The sequence below is a fragment of the Stenella coeruleoalba genome, assembly GCF_951394435.1.
Source record: "Stenella coeruleoalba genome assembly, chromosome: 14".
Taxonomy (NCBI): domain Eukaryota; kingdom Metazoa; phylum Chordata; class Mammalia; order Artiodactyla; family Delphinidae; genus Stenella; species Stenella coeruleoalba.
The window spans coordinates 79,287,690-79,304,711 of NC_137160.1; the positions used below are offsets into that span (position 1 = coordinate 79,287,690).

Here is a 17,022-nt window from a genome sequence, read left to right on the forward strand (position 1 = left end):
TTTCTGCCATTATTAGGGGAGGGTTTAGAGGGGTTTTTATGATTATAAGACCCACATCAATTAGCCTTGGAAATGAGAATGTAAATACAAAATGTTATTCTGTTGCCAAGCAAAATAAGTACCTGTACTCATAGCCAATGCTTTAAGAATTTATTCAGCAAATATTTGAGCACATACTACGTGTCTGGTACTGTTCTCACAGCTGTACAAGATATAAAAGTATAAGATGCATTCCTGTCCCCAGGGACCTTGCAGTGTAGTTAAGGAGAGGAGATATGCACACATGAGATGTTAATTAACAAAACAAGGCCATCTAGGGTAAATAGCAAATGAATGGAATGGACAATAGGAAGATGGCGCTTACTGGAATTCAGAGGAAGGAGTGATCATGATGATAGTAATGAAGAAATTTGCTACCCTTTTACTGAGCATTTATCATGTTCCAGGCAGAGTGCTGTTTGTGTGCACTAACGTTTTGCTGATGAGGAAACTGCGGCTTAGAGAAGTTGAATGACTTGCAGAAAGTCACATAGCCAGTGAAGGAGTGAGAATTTGATCCTGGGTTATCTCACCCAGGAATGAGCTCTTGCTTCCATTCTGTATTCTGAGAGTGGATTGTACTCTGTATGTCCACAGAAATCAATGACTGTGTTGGGGGCTGGGGAAGCTCATGTAAATCTTAGAGTTGATGACGTTTAAACTGGGTTTTGAAGCATGAGTAGGAGTTCAATGGCTGGAGAAAGGGAAAAGACACTCCAGGCAAAAGGAACAGTCCCCTGCCCACCACACCCCCCATTTTATTTTAGAGATGGCTGGTATAAGTCATCCTCATTCTCTTATGCCCCTTCCTTCAGGGAAGGGTTTGGAATTTCACAGTATTTCCCCTTTGACTCTGCTGGTGCTGAGGCTTGATTCTTTGGGAGAGAGAAGCCTCTGTGATTCTACAGCAGACCCAGATCTTGTCAATTATTTTCAGCATCTAGAAGAGACGGTGGTGGGACATCCTCTCTCCCCTCAACACACATAACTATTAAGAATGCTACGAACATTTTGTTGAGCAAACAATTCTTGGGAGAACTAAAGTGCTTATTGCCAATTTAAAAAAGCCATTCTGAGAGAAAACTAAAATAGATGGAAATCAATTGAATTTTCTGCCCTATGAGATCTTGAGCAATGAAACCCATGTAATTGACCAGTGGATTTCAGAGGGGGATGGGTGCAAAGGTAGTAAGAGGAAAGATGAGGACCAAGGAACATGTAGGGGGAGGAAACAGTTGTTTTGCAGAAGGAGAAGTACAGCCCCCTAGGTCTGGATTCCTTCTGAGAGGCCAGAGGAAATATGGTAGGGATGCCACACGTGATAACCTCTCAGAGCTTCCATTTCCCCACCTGTGAAATGGGGGTCATGGCACTGAACCTTTGGGATCCTAGAAGGTACGTGAAGCTCTTTGCATGCTGCCTGGCATGTAGTAGGAGCTCAGAAATGTTAGTTATGATTAATAATAGTACTGTGTTAGAGAGTAAAGTGCAGAGTTGACATTTTAGGTTGGGTTCCCTGGGGTTCTCATGCATGTGATAGATTGAGCTCTCAGAAGCAAGCGGTAGTGGGGGAAGCAGGAAAGCCGAGGAGAAGGAATTAAACAAGGATGTGGTCTCAGTTGGAGACTAGCCACAGCACAATCCCACAGAGAGCTCTGGAGCATGAACTGTGCTGCAGAATTGATCTGCCTTGGGGCCCCAGGGTGAGCCTTTTTAAACTCCACGTCAGTTAGTCATGGTATACAGGATGCTTTGGGGGAGGGATGTGCCCAAAGTGGGCTTTCTGGGTGAAGTGGCTCCTGTTTGAGAGCAGTTCTCCCCCAGGGCAGATGTGAGCCTAGTAGCCAGTACTCACAGCATCTGGGGGATGGCTGCATTGGGCTAGTAAGGGGCGGTCCGGATTGGGTGCACCAGTGAAGTCCATTCCAGTGGTCAGGGTGAGGGATGCAGAGTGGAAACTGAATAAAGTGAGTGTATCAAGACTGTTTTTATGTAGCATGAGGATGACTCTCGTGACAAAAAGATGCAGAGGAGACCCACCCTGATGTAACTCAGGATATTTCCACCTGATTCCTCACAGAGATCTTGGCAACTTCCAGAATCCCAACTTCCCCCCAGAGCCTATCTTATTATGCCACTATTCAAAGATGGGGTGCTTGCTCTTCTCATCTGTAAATCTTGAAACTCAGCTGATTATGGTGCCTTCAGGGCAGAAATTATGTCCTGCGTTTCTTAGTATCCCCCATGATGCTAAGTGCAGTGTCTTGTATATAGTTGGTACTCAGCAAGTATAGTTGAATGAAGAGCATCTCCCCCAAGCATCCTCAGGGATCCCAAGCTTCTGACTTTGGGGGGTGATTAAAGAAAGTGCCTTCAGTTATGAATGTTCAGACTTCTTGCTCTGGCATTTAAGGTCCCCACCCTCTTGATCCGACCTCCAGGATTAGTTCCAGTAACCCTCTCACCCACCTTCACCAGCCTCACTCTGTTGTCCAGTGGTTCCAGCCCTTTCTCATTTTCTCATACAGTGCTGTCATCATCTAACCAGTTGTCCAGGCTAAAATCCTAGGAGTAACTTTTAATTCCTCTTTCTCTGACCCTTAAGCACCAAATCCACCAGCAAGTCTACTTTTTTTATTCTACTTTCCAAATATGCCCAAGTCTGGCCACTTTTCATTCTTTCCTCTGCTATCATCCTAGTCTAAGTCTTTTCCCCATCTTTCACCCAGATTACAACATCCTCCCCACTGGGCTCCCTGCTCTGGATCTTGTTTACTTCAGCAAGTTGTGTCTAGCATGGTGCCTGGCACATAATGGGCTCTCAATAAATACTTGATGAATGAATGGTTAGGAAATGGCATAAGGTTCCCTTTTTGACATTAAAAAAAATCATGGATTGCCAAACTAACAGTTGATATTTTAATATACTTGGCTTGGGAAACAATTTGTTGACCAAATGCATCTATGAATTCAATAATGCTTTTGAATAAGCAGGTCTACAGACATTTAAAAAGTACTTCTACTAGGGATGAGGCATTGGCAAATTGATCCCCAAATTGGCAGATACCTTGCAATACCTCTGCAGTCCTCTAGGAGGCGGTGGCTCACAGGTTGGAATCCACTACTCCAGTTAAACTAGGTCTTTGCTATTCCTGCAACATGACTCATTGTGGGATTCTGTTCCCACCCCTGTGCCTTTGTTCCAGCTGTGTCCTCCCTTTCAAATCTACCTCAAACTCTAGGTGTACAAAGCCCATCCATCTTTAAAGTCTCAGCCCAAATGTCAACTCTTTTAAAGCCTTTGTTGATTTCACCCAAATGAGAAGATTTCTCATCCTCCTTGCTGAGTTTCCATAGAGCTTTATCTGTACTGCTTTTATACACAGCTGTGGGTGCCTGATTTAGAGACTTCATGAACCACTAACATTTGGGAAGGTGCAGGCGGTGTCTGACATAGATTTGGCAACTTTTGACTTTGCCAAAAAGACCTTGAAACACTCAAATCTTATCACCACAGTCATTTCGTAAAAGAAATTTATTTAAACACAAAAAGAGAAAAGGGGGGAGGAAGAGCATTATTTCAAAATAAGGAATCATTTTAACAATGAAATAAATTTAGTTCTACGAAAAATTCACACAAGGATGGTTCTTATTTTTCTCTTGTTTCTGAGTCCTAGTAAGGAATTCATCATAGATAAGCCTTGATCTACAATGGAACATTTGGAAACTTTGTCTTCTAATTCTCCATGTCCCTACCCCATCACCACTTCTCATGGGTAGGGAATGTGTCTACTTCAGCACCATCTTCCTGCCAAAGCCTGGCTCATGGTGACTAATCTAAGGCTATTTGATTGAACATCATGAAGGGCAGAGGCCCTGTCCTTTCTCTGGAATACTTTTGGTTCCTGATTCTTTGGCCTCTGTGCCACTGATGGTTAAAGAAAGCCCTTGCAGTAGAATTACCCTTTTCTGGAAGGCAAGGGCAATGTAGAACCCCTTGGATTTTTACCTACTAAATCCGTACTGAAGGTACTCATGTAGCCTTCAAGGAAGACATTGTCCATCCATGGAGAAAGAAGAGACTACGATGTTCTTAATTTGTAATATCATAGTAGATGCTCAATTGATACTTGACAAATCTCTATGGATCTCGAAATCTATGAAGCTGACTCTTTGTTTTGGTCCTGGGAGCCTTCTTGGTTGAACATGAGCCCTGCCACTCTTGGCTTTATATTCCAAAGTACAGGTGTTCCTTTAAGCAATCGCAAGACATAATGGAGACCAAAGGCAGCTGGGTTCTGGGTCCTTTCCAGTCATGGGACAGAGGGAGGCCTTGTGGCTTACCCTGAGCTGCTTTGGATAGCTGCTCTTTTTAAGAGCCCTTGGGAGAACCGGGCCAAAGACAAGCAGCATCTTCCTGGGTCAAGGCACAAACCACAGGCACCCCAGGAATTTGGGGCACAGAGCTGTCCCAAGGAGGTTGAATGCCTGGTGCCCAAACTCTCTGTCTGTGGGATAACGAATTCTCATTTGATCATCTGCTGTGTAAATCATTGACGATGGGGAGTTAATCATGCATAGAAAATGAATCCTTTCTCTGCGTTAATGAGCACAGTGCTCAGAGCAGCATCTGTTTACCCCTCCACTCTCAAATCTCTGGCAGTTTGAACAATTAATTGTGCCCAATAAGCTCTCTTTGTTTCAGGGCATTAGGGGAAAAAGCCCCAGTTCTCCCCAAAACACACATACCACTGGGTGGTGGGTAAAAAGCCTCTACTTAACTACTTTACCCACTTAAAAATGATGTTCTAAGAATCAAATGGTGTATACAAGTGTGTGGGGGGGTATGGGGCATAGGGAGAGGAAGGGAGGGAGAAGGGAAGAGAAGAGAAAGGAAGAGAATGAGGAGGAAATAATAATTTTGGCTTCTGTTTTTATGAGTACTGTGTCATGCATCAGGCAGTGTACCGAGTGCTTCACTTATGGGATCTTGTTTCATCTACATAATACAATTACAGACAGAGGTATTATTATCCCCATTTTATAGAGGAGAACACTGAGGTTCAGAGAGGTTAAGTCACTTGCCCAAGGCACCCAGCTAGGAAGTGGCTAGGGAGGGATTTGAGCTCAGGCTGTTCTGACTCTAAGGCTCAAGCCTGAGCTGATTTGCTACACTTGTCCTTTCCTTTCAGTGGAAACCTCACTCACCTTCAAGTCCTCATCCTAAGGACCCTCCCCCGATCCCTCTTGGACAACCTGCAGGCAGAGTCTTTGAGGCTAAGCTGCCTAGGCCTCCATCTCAGCAGTGCCATTTTGCAGCATCGGCACCCTTCACTTCTCTGAGCTTCAGTTTCCTCACTTATCAACTGGGAACAGTCACAGTGCCTTCGCGTATGATTTTGTGAGGATTGAATGAGATGCTATACAGAGAGCGGGCACAGAGCCCTGTATCAGTCATATTCTTACTACTATCCTTTATGGAACACTTACTATGTGCCAGGCACTTTGCTAAACATGTTATATACAGTGTGCATCTCTAAGTCACACAACCACCCCAGAAAGTAGGTATTAATTAATCAGTAATCAATTTATCATTTAGCAGGTATTTACTGAGCATCTACTATGTGCAGGTACGTCTTGGTGCTAGGGCTGAAGTCTAGATGGAAGGTGGACAAATAATAATTATATAATTAAATGATGATAAGGGTTATAGAGGGGAGTGCATGGTGCTCTAAGGGCCCGTAGTGAGGGGAGGGGGACCTGATCTATTTTTGGAGGTGAGAGGGGTGTTCAGAGATGTCTTTTTGAAGAAAGTGACATTTCAGCTGAGCCCAGAAGGTTGACTAGGAGGAAGTCAGGTCAAGAAAAAGGATGAGGGAAAAACATTCTGAGCAGAGAATGAGGTTGTGCTATTCTTATTTAACTAGGATCTTTCGTATTTTAATCCAAAGGAATGATCAAATACGGGCTGCTTTCAGATCTGTGGCAGACTTTTGGAGCTGAGGGAAGGGGGAAGTTTGAGGTTGGAGTATATCCTATTCAGATTGCCTGGAATATTTCCATGCAAATAACTAATGAGGTCCTCAGTTAATTTTATTCAATGAATATTCTGTTCTCACCAGACTCTAGAAAGTCAAATCTGGAAGGAAACTTTGAGGTCATCTGGGGCTCTGATGCAAAACATTTGCAAAAATGTTGCACTTAGGGTGACAGCTGTTATTGACTGGTGGTGTCTACTTACAGTTCTCTGTTGGGAAGAGACCTCATTAGTGGCAAATAGTGGTGAATTGATTAGTGATGTCTGCTTCAGGCATGGAACTAGGATTTTTTTTTTAATTTTATTTTTATTTATTTATTTATTTTTGCCTGTGTTGGGTCTTCCTTGCTGCACGCGGGGGTTACTCTTCGTTGCTGCGTGCGGGCTTCTTACTGCAGTGGCTTCTCTCATTGTGGAGCACAGGCTCTAGGCGCGCAGGCTTTGGTAGTTGCGGCACGTGGGCTCAGTAGTTGTGGCTCACGGGCTCTAGAGCACAGGCTCAGTAGTTGTGGCACATGAGCTTAGTTGCTCCGCGGCATGTGGGATCTTCCCGGACCAGGGATTGAATCTGTGTCCCCTGCACTGGCAGGCGGATTATCAACCACTGCGCCACCAGGGAAGCCCCGGAACTAGGAATTGATGGCAGATATGTGAGTAGGGTCAAAAAAAGCTAGACACAGTTGGCATCAGAGCTCCTCTTAGAGAGAAAACTCTCTTTGTCTCAGAATGTATTTTTATAGCCTCTTTTAGGTATTGAAGATGGGCCCTGAGGAACATAAGCTGTAAGAACACAGCAAAACAAAGAGAGGACTAAGTTGCTTTGCATAATTAATAGGAATTCAAAGTCATGGATGAGCAGGGAAGAGAGAGGGTGAAAGAGCTTGTAGGGGAGGAGAGGCTGCACCACGTAATGGATAGCTGAATCTCAGAGAGAAGGACAGACAACACAGGAACTTCATGATGGCAGAGTGGCCAAAGATTTCAAAGAGCTGGATACCTCATTTCCAATTTTAAGTAGTTTGTTTCCCCAAACTGACAATAAAAGTCTGTTTTACATATGGAGCCTTGTGTTGTTGGCATTTAGGGGAATGAAGGAATAGGGGCAGTGTCCAGGATGAGATGCCATGTTATAGGAAAACGAGAGGGCATATGGGATGCTGAACTGATGATCCACAAACCGAACCAAACTCAGTAAAAATGGAGAAGCCAGAGCTGGAGAAACACCCTCCATCCCCACCCCCAGATACCCCTGGATGAACAGGAAGGACACTGGGTCTGTTGCTGCGTATGGAACAAGGGTTAGGGCTAATTTCTTTTGGATTTCAAAGAATGGGAGAGTACAAATTGATATATGTGAGATATTCCCCTATGGGCTTCCCTGTTCTAGTCTATCCTCCTAACTTCATAGATGGGGAAACTGAGACCCCTATGGGGGAAGGATCCTAATGGAGTTCTCATTTGATGGCTGCCCAGTGAGCCTTCTTCTCTGAGACTGTGGTGGGAGACATGAGGCAAGGGTAATGAGCCAGCGCCTGTGTCTGCTGTCATCCTTGGTCTGCAGCACTTAGCCCGATTTTCACAAAATTAATATTTTTTACAGACTCTCAGACCCACTTTTATTTTTAAAGTGAAAAATCATCAAAACTTAAATGAAGGCTGTTTAGTCATGTGGGGGTGTGTGTGTGTGTGTGTTTGTTTTGGTGTGTTTGAGCAGGCTATGGATGTAGTTGGGAATCTGGATCTGACTTGAAGGGAAAAAGAAAGGCAAAAGAAGGGGTGTTTGACTTGGTTCCATCTCCCGCTTTGAGCTGCCACTGTATCCCTCCTCCCAGGAGGGGTCCTTTCAGAAGAATACCCTGAAACTCAGGTCTTGTCTGTAAACAGTGGGTGGTCACTTAGTTAATGGTAATCTAGGGGGGAGAAAAGGGCTGCCTGATGAACTGATTTCTCCATTTGCCTCCCTACAGGGCCTACCATTTCTACTAACAGTCACACCTTTGGATGAAGCATGGATGTGCGAACATCTTTGCTAAGAGGGGGTAAGCTCTATATTACCCACCAATACCCTAGAAACAATTCACTAGTGAAAACCCCTCAAAATGTACTACTGTTTTCCAAATATTTGTGTGGAGACATTGCCATTTGAGCCTCATCACACCTTCCATGTCAAGAACAGCAGATGGTGCCCTCATTTTTCAGAGGGGTAAACTGAGTCCTGAGAAATTGCGACTTGGCTGAGGCAACGTAAGGAGCAGAAGTGAGAGTTCAGGTCTCAGCACAACGACTCTCAGAGTCTTAGATGATTAGTTGTTTTACCTCTAAACAGGAGCACACTGAAATTTTCAAAAACTTAGATTTTTATTGTACATTTAAAAAAGATAAATTTATTTATTTATGTTTTATTTTTGACTGTGTTGGATCATCGTTGCTGCGCACGGGCTTTCTCTAGTTGTGGCAAGCGGGGGCTACTCTTTGCGGTGCGTGGGCTTCTCACTGCGGTGGCTTCTCGTTGCGGAGCATGGGCTCTAGGCGCGTGGGCTTCATTAGTTGTGGCACACGGGCTCAGTAGTTGTGGCTTGCGGGCTCTAGAGCGCAGGCTCAGTAGTTATGGTGCACGTGCTTAGTTGCTTCGTGGCATGTGGGATCTTCCTGGACCAGGGCTGGAACCCGGGTCGCATGCGTTAGCGGGCGGATTCCTAACCACTGCGCCACCAGGGAAGTCCTGATTGTACATTTTCATTGTAGAAAAATTAGAAAATGGAGAAACGGCAAAGAAGAAACTAAACTTTAACCATAATCCCGCAATGCAAAGATGATGTCATTCTCAGTTTGGGGTATATCCTCCTTGTCTTCTTTTCTATAAGGATTATGGCTTTTTAAGAAAAATGGAGTAAGAATATGTAGAATTCTGTGATGTGATGCTTCATCATTTATTTAACATGTTCTGTGGTAGCAAGCATTTATCACGCTTATTTGCTGAAAAGCAAGATGCCAGGAGGATGAACTACATGCTAAGGGACAAAGCTTGGTTCTTATAATCCAGATTAACACACCGTTGAGCAAGGTAGGGGCAGACAGTTCACCCACTTGTTCAACAACTAGGTTGAATATCTACTATGTTCCAGGCACTGTCCACGGCATGAGGGATACAGCTGAGATCAGTATAGAAAAGGTCTCATGAAGCTCATGTTGTTGGGTGGAGACAGATAATCAACAAATACATGTGTGAATAGGTGTGTGTGCGTGTGTGTGTCTATAAATATAATGAGATGGTGCAGGTGGAATGAAGGACGAGGCAGGGGCAGCAGAGAGGGTAGGGATGGTGAGACACCATATGAAATACCCTCTGACGAGGTGACATTTGAGCAAAGATAGCAAGGGAACCATGTGAGTATCTGAGTGAAGACTAGACCAGCAGGAAGTCCAAAGGTAGGGGGGTGGGAAGGATCGTGGCACTGGGGACAGAAGCCCTCCAGAGCACTGGGAGCGGGGAGAGTGTCAGCAGATGTGATCGGAGCCTCGGGAACTTAGACCTGAGCTTGTGCGGACCTTCAGAAGCCACAGTGGGGTGTCTGGATGGTGGATGGCAAGTGTCGCGAGGGTCTTCAGCAGGTGAGCAGTGGGAGCTGATGCCTCTTTGGAAAGGCTCGCTTTGGCTGTGGGTGGAGACTGGCTCTGGTGGGAAGAAGAAGAGAAGCCAGAGGCCAGTTTGCAGGGTGTTGTAATGATCCGGGAGAGAGGCGGGGGCAGCAGAGGGGCTGCAAGAGGGTCAGATTTGAGATGTGTCTTGAAGGTGCAGTTCTGGGAACTTGCTGAAGACTTTGCTCTTGGAGTGAGAGGGGGAAGCGGTCATGAATGACTGAACAACTGGGCAGATGGTGGTGCTACAAGTGAGGTGGGGAGGACCATGGGGGAAGAGTGGAGGAGAGTTAGAGGTTTGGTTTGAGATGTGTTAAGCTTAAGATCCCTGTTAGAGTCCTGATTGGAGATCCTAGTCACTCAGCGGGATGTACAAGCCTGGAGGTCAAGGGATGAGTTGAGACAGAAGATATAAATTACAGAATCATCAGTGCAGAGATGCTGTTGAGAGCTGTGGGACTGGATGTGGAAATGGCTCTTCGGTGAGGGTCAGGGGAAGGGTAGCTTGAGTTCCAATAGGGCTGGGGGAGGTGGGAAAATGAAGACTACCTTCTCCTAATTCATGGTTGTGCTAAAGGCTGGATCTATGCTTTTGATGGTGGCAGGATGGGTCTTGATGAGAAAGTGGTTCCGAATTCACCTGTAGAGAATGGTGGAGGTGGGGAGCCTAGAACCTTGAAAAGAAAGTTCTAAGACCCCAGGGAACAAGACAGAAGTGAAGGCAGGAAACTGACATAAGGAAGAGGCGAGCTGGGGAAGGAGAGTGGGAGAGGAAGAGAGGGTGGCAAATGCGCCTGGGGAGCGGGAGGCCTGTTCTCTGCAAGTAGGCCACCGCTGTAGGTTGATGCCTCACGGCGAGGGAGCTCGTCACGCTGGTTGGCACAGAGGCTGACACCATCCTTCCACATGTTATGGCAGAGTCCGGTTCTCCCCGCTCCCCCCGTCCCTGCCTACATTGTCCATTAGTCGGTAAGGGTTTCAGTGTATCCTGTAAATACAGACATCTCATCTTGGTTAGCTCACTTGCTAAGATAGTACCCCCTGTTTTATATCTGTGACATTAAAAACTGCTTCTGAGGACTCGATGCAAGTGTGTGGGTAAATGCCAAGCTCTAGGAGCCCCTAGCTTGCTTCATCTCTCCCTTCTCCTCCTCCCTTCCCCACCTCCTTTCTGCCTCCTCTCTCCCTGCAAACATGCCTCTATCCGTCCACCATCCATTTCTCAACTCATTAAGAGAGGCAGTAACTCTTAGGAAGCCGTTGCTTTTTGGCAGATGTTGGGCCAGGTGTCAAGGATGTAAAGAAAATAAGAAGCAGTTACTCTTTAAAGGAAGTGGGCTGCACACGAATTGCTCTGATCTGCTCCAGGCAGGTAGCGACATCTAGATCTGTAATCCCCCAAGTCAGTCCACCGAGTAGCTGCGCTGTAATTACTCGAGGACCTTTTAAAAATACATATTCCTGAAGCCACCTCAGAATCAAAATCTTCTAGGGAGTGTAGGCTGAAAAAGCCCCCAGGTGATTCTGACGCACAGCTAGACTTGGGAAATCAGCTGGCTGCGGTTCGAGTGGGCTCTGAACCTTGGTTGCTTCACATGGAAAATGGGAAGAGCTTTTAAATAACCTTCCTTTACAGCATTGTTAGGGTTAAATGAGATCACACTAGAGAAAACTCTCAGCACAGGCATGTTTCTAAGTGGGCCTTCCGGGTTTACCTGTGGAGTCCAGGCCTTCTCGATACTCCAAGCACTGGCAGCCTCAGCACCACCTGGTTCAAAAGGCAGATTCCCACCCCCAGCACCCAACCCCACCCCAGATACCATGAATCAGAATCTCCCAGGTGACTCACGTGCACGTTAAAGTTGGGTGATAGGAAGGGGATGCAGACAGTCCAGCCTGTCACCTCGGCAGTCACACCTGGCAGCAGACCGTCTCTGTGAAAGAGTACCAGTGAAACATAAGAACGATTTCCTCGGTGTGACTGCGCGATGCTGCTCGGGGGCTGGAGCTGGGCTGCTCTGCTTCGGGTGATTTCAGTGACCATTACACAGCACAGCGACTTATCTTGGAAAAGCAGCGACAATAGAAAGGCCGGCGGGGCGGGGGGCACTGACTGAAGTCACCTGTCCTTGAGGTGGGCCACCCGGACGGTCGTCTCCTCTCTGCTTCACCCAAGACAGCTGGCTCCAGGGTACAGAGCTGTGAGGGCCACAGGGTACAGAGCTATGCCAGCTTTCTCCCCAGAATTGAAGCTGGTTTCAGGGGAGTCCCTGTATCTTGAACTTGAATGTTCACAGGAATCATCTAGAGATCATGTGAAAATGCAGATTCCAATTCAGCAGGTCCAGGGTGGGGCCTGAGATTGTACATTTCTAGCAAGCTCCTGGGTGACGCTGATGTTTCAGGTCCAAGGACCACACAAGGAAAGACAACAGTACTACTCAGTGGTTCTCAAAGAATACCAATATTTCCTCCCACCCAAGATGAATTAAATCAGAATTTCTGGAGGTAGAACCTGGGCATCAGTATTTTTCAAAACCTCCATAACTTGTAGTCAGGGTTGAGAACTGTTGATTTAGGAAATAGTCTTTTTGCCTCCCTTTCTCTCTTTCTCTCCTCTCTCTCTTCCTCCCTCCCTTCTTTCCTTCCTTCCCTCTTTTTTTTTTTTTTGAGATATTATCTTGGACCCAGAGCAGACAGTTGAATTAAGAAAGAGCTGCCTGCTGTTTTAGATAGGATGAGTAGAGCAAGGCATCTCCAAGAAGATTTGAAGGAGATAGAGGAGTAGGTCATCTACAGTGTGGAAGGTGAGCATTGCAGGCAGCAGGGATCTCAGTGTTCTCTTCTGGACATATTGGGATGCTGATTAGATGCCCACGTGGAGACTGCCCTTATGAGGTCAATATACAGGTCTGAACCCCAAGTGAGAGGTCTGGTAGAGAAACTCAGGATTCATCAGCGAATATATGCTAATTGAACGCCTTTGAACTGAAAGAACACCTAAGGTATAAGCGTAGGACTGAGCTGTGAGCTCTGGAAAATTTAGAGGTAGAGCTGAAGAGAAGGAGTGTTCTGGCTTCTGCACTGGGGATATCCACTAGATAGAGGCTGGGAGAGATGTTAAAAGAGCACTTCCTCAGAATCTGCCACAGTGACTGAGATGGTCTGTAGATGGGAATAGGGCCAAGAAATAGAGTCCAGCTTGTTGAAATTTAGTACCCGTGGCACCCGGCATCTGGGTTTGAAGCTCAAGGAGGAAGTCTGGGCTGGAGATAGATTTGAGCATCCAGCATGTAGGTCAAAAAACGAGGTCAGTATGAAGAGCGAGCAAAGAGAAGAGACCAGAGAAGGACTTTTAGAAAGACATGTTGAATGGGGAGGGCGGGGCATAAAATGAGAAAAATCTGTAAAGGCTCAAGGGCAAGCTCAGGTTATTAAGTTCAGGTTATTGGGGAAAAGGAGCATACATTGCGACTTAGTATATGGAAAGTGGCTAGGCTTCAACCCAGATGCTCAGTTGAATAAGGTCTGTGTCAGGAGAAGAACAGAGGCTTTGGAGCTAAAAAAAAAAAAAAAAAAGGATCAAGGCTGTAAGTTTATTTCCACCATTTAGTAACTGTGTGACCCAGAACCAGTCATTCAACTTTTTGAACTTTTTCTTATTTGTAAAAGAAGGTCAATAACATTTGCTTCACTGGATCGCATAGAACGTCTGGCACATGACAGGTGCTCACCACCTGATCCTCTTTCTTCCTCACTGCTCTAAAGTTCCCATCAAGAAGGCAGGGCGGGATAAGAGAAATAGCAGCTCTGAAAGTGGGAGTGTCAGAGGCGGGTGAGGCCGTGGTGAGCAGAAGAGGTGGAAATTGGGTGGACATTTGTCGACCAAGGTCGGGGGTTCTCAAACTATGAGGGCCATTAAACCACCCAGGGCAGCTCATTAAAGAGCAGGTTCTTAAGACCTGCCCCCGGCGGTCTTTAGGTTAAAGGTGGAGCCAAGTGATTCTGCTAGAGCAGAGCCCAGACTACAAGCTGAGGAGACACTAATTTAGATAAGGGGAGGAGGGGACAGAGCATTCTGAGGGTGGGGCACAGGGATGTACCTGGTTTCATGATCTGTTTAATCTAAGTAGCGGGTTCACGTGACAAATCGCAGCATGTAAAGAAGAAAACTGAGTACCCAGTAAATGAATTCTTGAATCGTGGGCAAGACTGAGAAGGAAGTGAGTATACACAAAGCTTTGATTTTAAAGCTCTGCATTTAATTTCATGACTAGGAGGGGTCACAGAAGAAGAAAAGGCCATGGAAAAAGAGATGCAGACAGATCCATGAAAGGGAGAGTACAAGACAGATAACTCTAGAGAAGGGGAACGGAGGAGTGGCTTGGGAAAATATACTGCTACCAAAGAGCCACTCACATGGAGCAAAGACTTGTTAACCAAAATCTGAGAGATGGAGACCTGACTGAAATAAAACGGCGTTTATTTGGGGTTTGTTAGAACTGCAGCCCAGGAGACACAGATTCAAGAAGCCCAGGGGACCACATATTCAAGAAGCACTTGAATTGTGTTCCACCAAACTACAAAATGGGGGAGGTCTATAAAGGCAAAAACTGCAAGGTCCCGGTTAGTTACGTGAGTGGTTTATCAAGAGTCATAAATGGAGCTGGCAAGAAGTAAGGGTGCTTATGAAGTAAGGATTGGTTGGGGTCCGAAATGGTTGCCTAATTAGCTACAAGGGGGAACAACCTTGAGACTCAAGGTTGCAATTACCAGATGTTGTTTTAAAAATGGCTGGTGTCCTTGGCGTAGGCATAGTTCACAGGAAGCTCTGGTGCTCAGTGGTGCAGGGACATGTCTGAGGCCAGCTCCTCAATGGCCACCTCACTCCATTTTTGTATGCCTGAGCTATGACTACTCCATTAGAATCTCAGTTTATCATCAGACTTAATGTCACACCCCTCGCGTACCACATATGGAAAAGCCAGGACTGGTTTATAATTCCTGAGATTCCTGCAAGCACCAGCTTCCTGTGGTTCTCAGTTGGGGGTGGAGGGTGGAGGAAAGCAGTCCATGAACTTGGATGGGAAAAAAATGACACCTTTATTCCTTTCTTTTCACTCATTGGTGACTGACATTTAGCTTTCCCTTCCATAATGAATAAAGGCAGCATGTGGCCATAGTATTAGAACTACCTGTGACTTTATCAAAAAGTAGCAAATATCTTTATATCATGTTATTTATATCACAGACAAAAAATGTCTGCTGTGTGGGCAACTCCAAACAACACTTTGAAATTATAGGAGTCATTATACGCAACACTAGACCTTATTTATTACTACATTGATGAAAACCACATGTATTGTCATATGCTGGGTTTTTAATCTCTCCGTGTGCCTTTGTAATCCTATATATGCTCTTTTAGCGTTTGGAAACATTATTCTGAAATGGAGTCTGTTTGTGTTATCTATTGCTGTATAACAGTTCATCACAAAACTTCGTGGCTTAAAACAACAATCATTTTATTTTTCTCTCTCATGATTCTGGGGCTGACCAACCTCCACGAGGCCAGTCTCCCTTAGGGTTTCTCATGGAATTACAGTCGGCCAGTGTTTGGGGCTGGAACCATCCATTTACAAGTCTAGCTCCTAGGCTGGGAAGACCTGAACCACTGGGGATGAGAACGGGTGGGCTCACTCAGCATCTCTCTCTCTACCTGTGTCGTGTATTGGTTTGATACGATTTCAAATGCACTTATTTATGACAAAGACCAAAAAAAAGTTGTTTTTAGAAGTAGTGTCAGGATGTCATCGTCACATCAGTTGTCCTTGATACAGCTGCTGAGGGGCCCGTTGGGGGCCTATCGGTAAGAGCACGTGGAGAAGCAAGGGGACTAAAGGCAAGGGGACATTTAGACTGTGAGCACCTAGAGTTTGTGAGGAATATCCGAGAGTTTCGGTCTGGGCAAAAGCTACAGACTTTGAGTTGATGATCTAGCTCTCCACCTGCTCCTGCCGTGGCCAGGCTGCTCTTGGTCGGCAGTGGGGTGAAACTGTACAGCAATCTAAAGAAGAGAAGGGACATCTTTTTCCTGTCGAGCACTCGTCGTTCGCAGTGGTGTAAGGTGGGCAACGGTCCCCGGAGGGAAAACCCTGGGAGGAGCCTACCCTGCCCCACAGGTGCTGTGGTTCCCTAGCAACGAGCTCCAGCAACAAGGGACTTTCGTTTTGTACTGGCAGCTGAAAGTCAGCTCCCATTTGGTTAAGCCTTCTTTCCCTAGAAACCAAACTTGCATAAAGGTACACCTCGACTTAATTTGGACTTTACTTCTGTCGTCTCCCCTTGCCCGGAACAATAGTGTGATTAACCTATCATTGGTTTAGAGTATATTATTTCTTTATTGTCTTATTAAGAGACATGACCCTGTATACTAGTGGCTTGTGAAATTCCTGCAGTGAACATGTGTTAAATAAAGTATTGGCAAAGAGGAAAAAAGAAAGAGCTGCCTGCTGCATTTAAGAGAGGGACCATGGAAAGGCTATTGGTAGGAATGGTCCTCTCTTTAAATAGAATCTTCTTGTTGAAAAAGTCTTTGCAAAAGTTTAGCTTGAAATACGCCTGCTACAATTACATCACTGCATACTCTCCTTTCTTTTCCCATTCCCATCACTGCATGATCCACCTGCATCTCATTTATTCCCAAATCTTACTGAGCCTGGGCAGTGAGAGTTTGAGGAGGGAGGGAGAATGCATCTGTAAAAGTTGGGACTTTGAGTGGCAAGGCCCAGAAACCCAACTCAAAGAGAATTAGGCACAAAATTTTATTTATCTATCTATCTATCTGTCTACCTACCTACCTACCTATCTAGCTATTTATTTATTTATACACACACACACACAATGGAGACTTTGGTAGTTCCAGCTGGATCCATAGGTTCAAATGACATCTTCCACAGTCTCTCTCTCTCACTCTTTCCTCTCCCCCATCTCAGCTCTTAGTTCCTCCGTGTTGGCTCTGCTCTCAGGTAGGCTGTCCCCAGTGATGACAGGAAGGCCACCAGCAGCTCCAGGCTTATATCCTGTCCTTCCAGCAAGCCCTTCAATAAAGAGGGGAGTTATTCTCCCTTACCAGCATTTCCCCAAAAGTCAAAGAATAGAATCTCTTTGGTTCTGATTGGGCCATAACACCATCATTTAGTCAATCAATAAGACCAGGGTACTGTGAACACCTGATTGGCCAGCCTTAGAGCCAGACATTATTATAAGTTGTACAGCGCAAGCAGAGAGAGGAAAGCACGTTCCTAAGA

General features: G+C 45.6%; 1 protein-coding gene across 10 annotated transcripts in view; it reads left to right on the plus strand.

Annotated features, from left to right (window-relative positions):
* The window catches only part of SUDS3 (SDS3 homolog, SIN3A corepressor complex component), a 597,049-nt gene that overhangs the window by 375,218 nt on the left and 204,809 nt on the right, over positions 1-17,022 (plus strand). For 9 of the 10 annotated variants that reach the window (XM_079942615.1, XM_079942614.1, XM_079942613.1 and 6 more), the window contains one exon: positions 8,044-8,115. The exons of the other annotated variant lie outside the window; for it this stretch is intronic. The gene's annotated coding sequence lies outside the window, so the exon portion shown is untranslated. The remainder of the gene's footprint in view (positions 1-8,043; positions 8,116-17,022) is intronic. 10 annotated transcript variants of the gene reach the window in all.